Genomic DNA, 11002 nt, shown 5'->3' on the forward strand with positions numbered 1-11002 from the left:
TAAAATTTTTCAACATAATTATAATTTTTTTCCCCTCACCGACTGCCTTTATTGGGCATCAGCCCACGGGCTCCAGAGGCCCAGGAAGGGGTGGTGGGTGTCACTCGAAGCAGGGACTCCCCCGCGGAGGAATGGCCAGTGGTGCCACTAGCGCCAGGACACCTGCCTCAGCCCCGGGCGCTTACTGTACCCCGCGTAGCTGACCCAGCGGGAGGGCGTGTAAGGTCACGACCAGTTCTGGGCTCACCGGGGGGCACTGAAGGGCACGGCCCGCTGGCTCAGGGCGTGGTCCGGCGACCGCAGCCACCCCCTCTTGAGCAACTGCTTCAGCTGCGACCGCCGCATGTTGGGGTTTTCTTGCTTGAGCCGTGGCGGCCGCGCGGGTCAGAGGCGGTGAGGGCCGCCCGCCTGCAGCCTCTTCTGCCGCGCTGAGCGCCGCGATGGCAGCCTCCGCGGTGCGCGCCTCCACGCGGCCCTCCACGCGGCCCTCCACGCGGCCCTCCGCCGGCCCTCGGCGCTTCACATGCTCCTCCAGCGGCCGCCCAAGTGGCTCTTGGCTTCCTCGGCTGGTCCCGGGGCCTCTTTGTGCTGGTGGCCTCGGCGGAGTGTCTCCTCCACCCGGGCCCGGGGGACCTTGGGGGGCGCAGCCACGCGGGGGCCTCGCCACCCTGGCGCAGGGACGCCTCCTCCTCCAGCAGGCGCCGCTTCTCCTTCTCCTTGCGCTGCTCCTTCCTCATGACGTGTTTGTCCTCATCCTTCCAGGACGCATCCTCCGGCTCCTTCTGCTTCCTGTATTTCCTTTAAAAAAATAAGGGTATTTCAAGTGCACGTATTAATAATTGGAAATTTTTTTACGATTGTTTTTTGAACACCTTGCACGTCTTCATAGTGAAGGAAGTATAGGAAATTGGTTAAAGAGAAATCTTCATTATTTTCTAAATAAGACCTTCCTTTCTTATTTATCACTGTCTTTTAAATTTGAACTTCAAAAAATAATTCTGTTGACTTGAGAGATTTGGAAGATGGGTTCCACTTCATCCATATTTTACTAGAGAATGGAAAATTAGAAAGGATTTCATTTCACAAATTTACCAAATCCACATGCTTTATACCATTGCTGAAAGTATCAACCACCCATTGATTATGTAGCCACCTACCAATTAGATTTCATCGATTAAAGAAAGCAGTAATACTCCGTTACTGAGCCACATCCCTTATTGTTCATATATGTTTCCACCAAATGTAAATACTCAGAACTTTTTAAAAACAGAAATCAAGAATGGAAGGGATGTAGAAGAGTAAGGAAATGAAACAAAGTTTCAAGCAGTGTTGTTAATAGAATGGTAAAAGGATTTCAGTAAATGAAGAAGAAGGAATGATTTCGTTTAAGGGCCAGAGGTAGAGCCCTGCAAGTTTGGGATACCTATCCCAGCAAGCTGTCGGCGGTCAAGCTTTGAGGTCCAGGTCCAGGGCAAAGGCTGGCGCTGCCCTCAGTTATGTTTAAGGCCCATCCACAAGGAGATAGGAATTCAAGATGAAAGGAAGTAGATTCTTTTGACTGCGAACGTGACATAGGATTCTGAGGAAAGAATCTTGCACCCACGATTTAGGAATCCTATGGAGAGGAGAAGTAAGCAAACAGGAAGATGATGGTCAGAGATATGAGAAGACAGATGACGCGATATTAGAGAACCCAAGAAGGGAAAGGTTTTTATGAAAAGATAGAGGAGGTCCAAGCCAGCAGGGTAGTGGGCTTTGAATATTTGCTGAGATTCCTCCTAAATAATGTTGAAAAACTGTGCCCTCTCACATGTTTAACATCTAAAATTTTTCAACATAATTATAAAAAATTGGAGAAGATATAATATACAGCATATTACAAATATTCTCATAAAATAGTGTTATATGACTCTCGCAGCTGTATGAAATGGAATATAAAAAGCAGAACAATCTGATAGCCATTGTTGTCTATTATAAAAACATATGAAGTAGCTCTTCTCTAACAGGAATTTTATGTTTTGTTTTTAGTCTGAGTTTACATTTCCATTTCACTTTCTCCCACAGAATTTAATCCTAATGAATATGCTTTATAACTCCAAATCCTTTTATTAAGGGATCCCTGGGTGGCTCAGCAGTTTAGCACCTGCCTTCCGCCCAGCGCGTGATCCTGGAGACTCAGGATCGAGTCCCATGTCAGGCTCCCTGCATGGAGCCTGCTTCTCCCTCTGCCTGTGTCTCTGCCTCTCTCTCTCTCTCTCTCTCTTTCTGTGTCTCTCATGAATAAATAAATAAAATCTTTTAAAAAATTACTTAACATAAATAGTAAAATTTATAATGAATTTTTAATAAGATGAATTAGGCTATTTTTTCAGCTAGTTCATATATCTGTGAATAAGTGGTTTTATTTTTTTAATTTTTAAAGATTTTATTTATTTTATATTAATGAGAGATACAGAGAGAGGCAGAGACACAGGCAGAGAGAGAGAAGCAGGCTCCATGCAGGGAGACTTACAGGGGACTTGATCCAGGGTCTCCAGGATCACGCCCTGGGCTGAAGGCAGGCACCAAACCACCGAGCCACCCAGGCGTCCGAATAAGTGGTTTTAATTAGCATGAGGTATTCAACATTACTTTTTCTTTGTTTTTAGTTTTTGTATATATAAGATGATAGATAAATAGATGCTAGGTAGATAGATAAATAGGTTGATATGTATGAAACTCTGTTCGCATCAATAAATAAAACAGAAAGAGTTTGTTATGGCAATGCCACTCAATTCTTTGAACCACTTCTGAGTTATATGCCAAAAAAAGAGCATCAGAATCCATCTATTAATGCTTTATTTATTCACTTTTAAGTTTTAAATTCCAGTTAACATACAATATAATGGCCCCCAAAATATTATTTTCAATTACCTGTGACTATAAGACTTAAACATTATACATGTTTTCCAACTCCCTCTCAACTTGCACTCTGAATTCTTTACCTTTTATTTTTTGTTTTTCTACCGTTTACTACTTTCTAATAGACAACATAATATCCTTATTTAGTCTGTCTTTGCTGGCATGTGCAGGCTGTAATCTTGGTCTTTTTTTCTTATGTATTACTGTATCTCAAACTTGTAGAATAATGCCTGGTGTTTAATACCTGCTCAATAATTTTTTTTTAAGATTTTATTTATTCATTCATGACAGTCACAGAGAGAGAGAGAGAGGCAGAGACACAGGCAGAGGAAGAAGCAGGCTCCATGCAAGGAGCCCGACGTGGGACTCAATCCCGGGTCTCCAGGACCGCGCCCTGGGCCAAAGGCAGGCGCCAAATCGCTGCGCCACCCAGGGATTATTATTTTCAATAAAATAATAATTATTTTAATAAATATTTTTAATAAAATAATTATTTTTAATAAAAAACACTGAAACTGTAGATATACTTCATTTATTTTTTATTTTTATTTTTTAAAAGATTTTATTTATTTATTTATTTATTTATTTATTTATTTATGAGAGACAGAGAGAGAGTCAGAGACACAAGCAGAGGGAAAAGCAGGCTCCATGCAGGGAGCCTGACGCGGGACTCCATCCCGGTACCCCAGGATCACACCCTAGACTGAAGGCGGCGCTAAACCGCTGAGCTACCTGAGCTGCCCTATATACTTCATTTAATTATAGAAAATGTCCCTATAATATCTAGTTGCAATCTAAACTAATAGAATGTAAAATATCAAAAGTGAACCCAAATGGAAATGATGGATTTTGAATAACAATGATGTGTCAGCGTAGGCTCATTAATTGTAACAAATGTGCCAAATAGTGGGGGATGTTGATAATCAGGTAGGTTATGCATGTATGGGGGCAAGGGTCACACTCAATTTTTCTGTGAACCTAAAATTGTTCTAAAAAATAAAGTCTGCTGAAAAAAAAATTCACACAAATCCAAATAGCAGAGCATTCTACCAAATACTTGACCAGTACACCACAACACTGCCCAGGTCATCAAAATTAAGGAAAGTTTGAAAAACTTACAGTCAAAAGGAGCCTAAGGAGAAATTAAGACTAAATGTAATGTGATAATCTGGATGAGATCCTAGAACATAAAAAGACCACTAAGCAAAAACTAAGGAAATCAAGTAGGAGTTAATGAAAATGTAACAATATTGGTTCTTATTTATAACAAATTTACTGTAGTGATATAAGATGTTAATAATAGGAAATATTAATAATAGGAAACTGATGAAGATCCTATAGGAACTCTCTTCAATTTTTCTATAATTTCAAAACTATTCTTAAAGAAAGAGTTTATTAAAAACAAAAACAAAAACAAACAAACAAAAAAAACACCTGATTTTCCAAGCCAGTCCCACTGATAAACTAATCAACTAAATTTGAGTCAACGTCTGTCTGGAAATGTCTACTTTTATCTTTCCTTTTAAATAATTGTGTTAGTCCTTTACCTCAAGGGCAAAGTGGATTCTGAATTGGACTTCCAGAACAGCTGATTGAGAAGGTTGGGTATGGGTAGATCAATGGGGAGGTGGGGATAGATGGAAAAGGCTCAGAGCCTTGCCGAGGACTGGTAACCCAGATGGATTTGGATGCTGCCATCTTTAGTATTTCGTACTATTTGCTTAGCTTTGCATTCTCTGAAGGCAGTCCAAGGATGAAATCAGTGAGGGCAAGAATAGGAATTCTCATTAGTTTAGGCATTCGGAACATTTACACAAAAGATAAGATCCCAAAATTCTAAAATCAAATTTTAATCTTAAGGAGACATGTATAAAGCAGAGAAAACCGATGTTCTACAGAGGCTTTCATCAGTATTTAGAAGTAGCCCCTTATTTGCTGCCAGATGTTTTATATCCACTACCTCCTCTCTTCTCCAAGGCAGTGTATTAGTAAGATTGGTAAATGAAAGGTACAACTTTCTTTTCTAAAGTGGAAGAAGTGCTCTTAGGGAAAGGAGTAGCAGTAAAACAGAGCTAGGGTGGAGCTAGAATGTGAAAGGCACCTGGGTGGCTCAGCTGTTGAGCATCTGCTTTTGGCTTAGGGCATGAGCCTGGAGGCCTAGGATCAAGTCCCACATCCAGGTCCCCGCAAGGAGCTTGCTTCTCCCTCTGCTTAGGTCTCTGCCTCTCTCTATCATGAATACATAAATAAAATCTTAAAAAAAAAAAAAAAGAAAGAATGTAAGATGAGCTACAGAATTTGTGGGGCCTACTGCAAAATAAAAATGCAGGGTCCTTAAAAAATAATTAGAATTTTAAGGTCTTTGTAGTAGAGCATTAAACCAAGGGCAGGCCCTGTGCTCCTGCACAGATCACACAGGCCCATGAAGCCATCTCTGCCTGGATGCTTTCAACCTAGATATTTCAGGAGCAAGTGAATTTTAGGGAAGACTAAGAGGAGGACTTGGAAGTTGATTCCCTTACTCTTTCGGGTATTCATTTCTCCTGTAGAATGTCTATGTATCCCCCAGAGGTCTGTGAATCCCAGTTTACAAACATGGTTGGTGGAAAACACTATGGAGATTCCTCAAAAACTTAACAAATAGAAATACCATATGATTCAGTAATTTCACTACTGGGTATTTACCCAAAGACAAGAAAAACACTAGTTTGAAAAGATCTCTATCTATCTATCTATCTATCTATCTATCTATCTATCTATCTAGTATACATGTATATATATAGTAAGATATATATATAGTAAAATATAATTCAGCCATAAAAAGAACAAGATCTTGCTATTTATGACAAAATGGATGTACCTAGAGAGTATTATGCTAAGTGAAATAATTCAGACAGAGAAAGACAAATACCATGTGATTTTACTTATATGGAGAATCTAAACAGCCAACTAATTAACCAGACAAAAAAAGTTGAAAACAAACCCATACATACAGAGAACAACTGGTGGTTGCCAGACGGGAGAGTGGTGAGGGATAAGCACAATGGATGAAGGGAAGTGGGAAGTATAAGTTTCCATTTATGTAACAGATAAGCTATGGATGAAAGGTACAGCATAGGGAATGTAGTCAATGTGTTTAATAAGATTGTATAGTGATAATAGTTACCCTTGGGGTGAACATAGCATAACTTATAGAGTTGTTCAATTATGTTGTTGTACACCTGAAACTAATGTAGCCTTGTATGTCAATTATAAAAAAAAATTATTTAGTTTTTCTTTTGAGGTATTTCTGTTGACTGCATGGAAAAGTTATAGCTCTGGGCAGCCCAGCACGCATTCCTTATTTGGTATCTGAAATCTACAAGATAGGAAGGCCAACTAAATCCTAGCAGATACCAAAGAGAATGGAAAAGTAGAAGACCTTGAGAAAGCCTATAAATATGGTACATATGAGATTAAGGCCTTTAAATTTATGATCCTTATTAAAAACATCCAACATTAAAAATTGATTTAAAAGCTGTATATTTAAAATCTAAAAGAAAAAAGAAAGTAAAACTAAACAACAAAATAAAAATAGAGCTATATGAGATTGAGATCATGGAATAAAACTGCAATTCTCAATGGTCACTTTGACTCTGATCCAGGTTTATTAAAAGAGGACTGGGGGATCCCTGGGTGGCACAGCGGTTTGGCACCTGCCTTTGGCCCAGGGCGTGATCCTGGAGACCCGGGATCGAATCTCACATTGGGCTCCCGGTGCATGGAGCCTGCTTCTCCCTCTGCCTATGTCTCTGCCTCTCTCTCTCTCTCTCTGTGACTATTATAAATAAATAAAATTAAAAAAAAAAAAGAGGAGTGGATGGCCCCTGGAGATTTACAGGACAGCATTCTGCAAGCTGCCATCTGAGCAGGTATCTCTGGGATACGTTAAAACACAGACACTGCATACTTTGAGTAGTTGCTGCTGTCTGGTCTCCAGGGCTATCCTAAGTTTATGCAAATTAATTTTGTTCTGTTGGTCCCAATAAATATCCCATGAAATTCACTTAAATAAAAGTGAAGGCGCTGTGTGTTCAGTCTTCAAAACTTAGAACTTCAAAGGATCATGCGTTGAATGTTTTATCTGAGCTCTTTTAAAATGGGCTTCTTCTCTTTTTCATTACAATCATGAATTTTTTCAGCCTTAGAACATATATTTTGTATGAATAATATAAGAGCAGGCCAAATTGTATCCTGAACTGCTTAGTCAAGATTTTTGACCAAAAGAATCCAGAAGATACTGTAACTAAGAAATATGCCAGCTTTTCAAAGAGCTTATATAATTTATAAATAATTGGTCAATACAATGAACATGGATTTAACATAAAAACAATGTACTAAAGGAGAGTCTAGATGTCCCATTTTGGACTCTAGTCTGCTGTCAACTGATGACTTTCCAGTAGGAGAACATGGTCAAAGCCGTTTTATAGCAAGATTAACATTCGGGATGATTTAAAAAGAGGTATTACTGGGGTTATTAAAATCGTCATGGTTATTCATTAATAAGATTTTCTATTTATGGAACGTAGTATAAGATGCTGAAATATTAGAACTGAAAGAAACTTTACAGACTTTCTATTCTGTATTCCTTCTTTTATTAAGGCTATTTGAAGAGATCTATCCCCAGTACTCACATAGATTATAATTTATATGACACTGGATGATTTTATCCCTAACTACTCTCCAACCTATAACTCCACTGCCCTATATAAAACTTTATGTTCCTACCCAATGGGAAAACATGACATTCCCTGGATGTGGTCTCTGGTATCCCACCAGAGGTGCTGTCACTCTCATTCTGGAATGTCCTTCCCTCTGATCTAGACTCATGCAAGTCCTATGAGCTTTCACCTCTTCCATAAACTTATATCTAGTTTTGTGTGTTCATTTGGTTGTTTGTTTACCTTCAATGTTGCTCTTCTCTGAGTCTCTCTTCTCCTTTCTCTCTTTGAGGAATCATTCCATTCATTCTTGGTTGGTGCACGGAACATAGACTTTGGTATGAAGATCTACATTTAAGGCATGATTCTGAGCATAACATCTGTAAATCTTAAAAGATCATGCTAAACTTTATAAAATTGTTGCTGCAAAAAGTGAAGTAGGTGATATTCATTAAAATACTTTGCAATGTGAGAAGTGTTACACATGTACTAGCTGCGGGTGGCAAACTAAAGACCAAGATGGGCCAGTGGGATAGAACCTTTTTGAATCCAAAACTCGGGAACCAAGAATGGTGTAAGTTTCTGTCTGAGTCTGAAAATATAAGAATCAGGAAAGTGGATTGTATAAGTTCTGAGTTGGGTTCCAAAGAAGATTGATGTTCTAAGTTAAAAATGATTAGATAGAGTCAATTCCCTCTTACTCTGCCTTTTTGTTCTATTCAGGCCTTCAATAGATTGGATGAGGCCCACCCACGCTGGGGACGGCAATAGAAACACCCTCACAGACATACCCAGAATGATGTTTAACAAATATCTAAACACTCTGTGGCCCAGTCAAGTTGACACAATAAAATTAGCCATTACACCCCATAAGTCCAATGACTGATCTCATGTATCTCTGCATCCATTAAGATAGGTACTTTGCTGGGTTTTTCTTTTTTCTTTTTTCTTTTTTTTTTTTTTTGGGTTTTTCATTGAATTCCCAGCACCTACCACAATACCTGGCATAAATATTAAATAAATATTTACTACTCAACTGGTTGAGGAGTTTGTTGGATTAATATATGAGTAAATGACTAGATGAATTAATGAATGCAAAGTTGTTTAATACATGAATACAAAAAACACTGTGTTTCCTCCACTCCATTGTTAGCCATTTTTTGGTTTGTTTTGTTTTGTTTTTTTGGCTTTCGAACAAGACACATTCAGAAGGACTGGGTTTATTTTCTGACAGAATCTTTTAATATAAAACAAAGATAAAACACATCTCAGCCCTGCAACCTGCCAGCATGCCTTGGTTTTCACAAGACACACGCTAGACCTTAAGACTAAGTAGGAGAGTCTTTAAGTAGCATTTGGTTGGGAGAAATAGAAAAAGGAGATTTCAGGTAAGCCTGGGCAAGCCCAGAAGCTGAGCTACATCCCTGAACACTAGAGCAGTCCTTGTCTCTTCAGGTCCTCCTAGGTTTTCTTATTCACCATGTTCCCGCTGGAGTCTTCATATTCTTCCTCGGTGTCAGGCTGCCATCTCTCTGATGCCTTCTGCAGTTTCAGCTTGGCCCACAAGGAGACAGCATCTTTGATCTGTGTCACGTTAGCGAAGTGGGCAGTGTTTGGGATGCCCAAACACCTCATGCCGTGGGCATGACGCCACTCAGCAAAGTGCCGCTGGAAGGCCTTGGGACCTCGGTACATGTAATTTCCACAAATCTCACAGTTATAGTTGATGTTTAGACCATGAAGCTTATACAGCCAGTAGGGAATAGGTTTTCCATCCCAGCCGAGGGGCAGGTTTTTGGGGTTGTAAATGATCTCATTCTCCTCATCTTCACTTTCACTCTCACTGATCTGCTCTTCCTCTTTTTCTTCTCGTTCCTCCCCTGGCCTCGCCTGCTTGTGTTGTACATTTTCATGTGTGAGATGCCGCTGTTCCCCAAGAATCTCTACATATTCATAGATCTGGGCTTCTAGGAAGGCAGTGTCTTTGTTCCTCTCAGTGTCTCGCTTGGTGCCTTTTGACTTGGGATTTTTGGCAAACAGGGAGGTGTCAAGTGACTCCAGGGACTTTCCTTTGGTGCTGAAGAGCCTCTGGGCTCACTCTTCTAGGGTCCCACCACACTTCAAGCCTAGAGCTAAGAGTGCAGATTTCAATCTTTCCAGACCCAGGGAGGCCAACTCCTCCCAAGAAGAGAATGCAGACAGGTCAAAATGGGCTCCAGCATGGGTCAGGGCACTGCTTGTCTCTTTCGGCCATCCAGGAAAGGTATCATTCTTCCACTTCTCAAATTCATTCTGAATCTTCCCCAAAAGTTCGTTCTGATCTTGGAGGGGCTTGACTCGATCTGTGTAATCTTGAAGGTACTCAAGCAGCATCTCCAGGTATCTCTTATATTCAGCATTTTTCCTCTCTTTAGGAATCTCAAATAACTAACTGGTCAAAGATGGACAGATAGGTAATATAATCCAGTTTCTCTGAGGCCTTGAGATTAATGTATTTGAGGTAACAGTCATGGAGGTCGAGGTAGCGACCATATCCCTCTTCATCTGTGAACTCCACCAAGTTTTGTGCCTCTTCACTTGGATTCTCTCGAGCCTTCAGAAGCTCCTCAAATTCCACTGACATTGGCCCACAGATCTCATTTGGGTGTTTCCGATGGAATTCTTTTATTTGCTTGAGTCTGTTATAAAATTCAGCAAATTCACTGGGTCCTGAAATGGCACTGAGTTCCTCCTTTCGTAACCCATCCTTATCATCATACAAATCCCGCAGGTTCCCACTCACTTCCATACCTATCCTGCATGGCCCATGTGCCGTGGTCGGAATTGATCTGGTCCCGGGGCGTGGACTTCTTAGTGAGCATCTCTTTGGCCATGACGTCCATGAGCCGTTCCTTCTCCTCGTGGTACCCCCGCTGCTGCTCCAGGGTCGTCTCCATGTTTCCTCCACCGCGGGTTCGGACCCCGACGCGGCCCATTGTTAGCCATTTTTATAAACTATTGTTCTTCTTTTTCTACATAATCAACAGTACCTTCATCTGGCATTTTGTAAAGTAGCTTTAGACATAGCTTTAGATTTTATAATTTTTCTTGGCATGGTTATAACACTCATCCTAGTGAATTGTAATTGTGTAGCTGTATGTCTGTGTTAGCCTGAGCTTAATTACTTTACTTTTTGTTAACCTTAGCACTTTCACTGTGTCACTGTATCAGGTGCTCAGTAAATTTTTGCTGCATAAGAATCAAATTAAATTGCTTCTTCACCCCTTTACCATCCTTCTTCTCCCCCTGTTGTGAGGAATCTGCTCAATGCCCATGTTCTTCTTCATCTTTGCCACCTGAGCCTTGGTGGTTCTGAGTGGGCATATAAGGAAGACTGGTCTTTGTGTTCAGGTCTTCCAAAG

The 11002-nt window shown here is 40.4% G+C and overlaps 2 pseudogenes; both read right to left on the reverse strand.

Moving 5' to 3' along the window:
* Positions 1-218: 218 nt before the first annotated feature.
* LOC112658301 (coiled-coil domain-containing protein 124-like) lies at positions 219-1171 on the reverse strand (annotated as a pseudogene).
* Positions 1172-8816: 7645 nt separating this feature from the next.
* On the reverse strand, positions 8817-10558 carry LOC112658604 (splicing factor 3A subunit 3-like; annotated as a pseudogene).
* Between the last annotated feature and the right edge of the window lie 444 nt (positions 10559-11002).

This window comes from Canis lupus, chromosome 12, assembly GCF_003254725.2.
Source record: "Canis lupus dingo isolate Sandy chromosome 12, ASM325472v2, whole genome shotgun sequence".
NCBI lineage: Eukaryota > Metazoa > Chordata > Mammalia > Carnivora > Canidae > Canis > Canis lupus.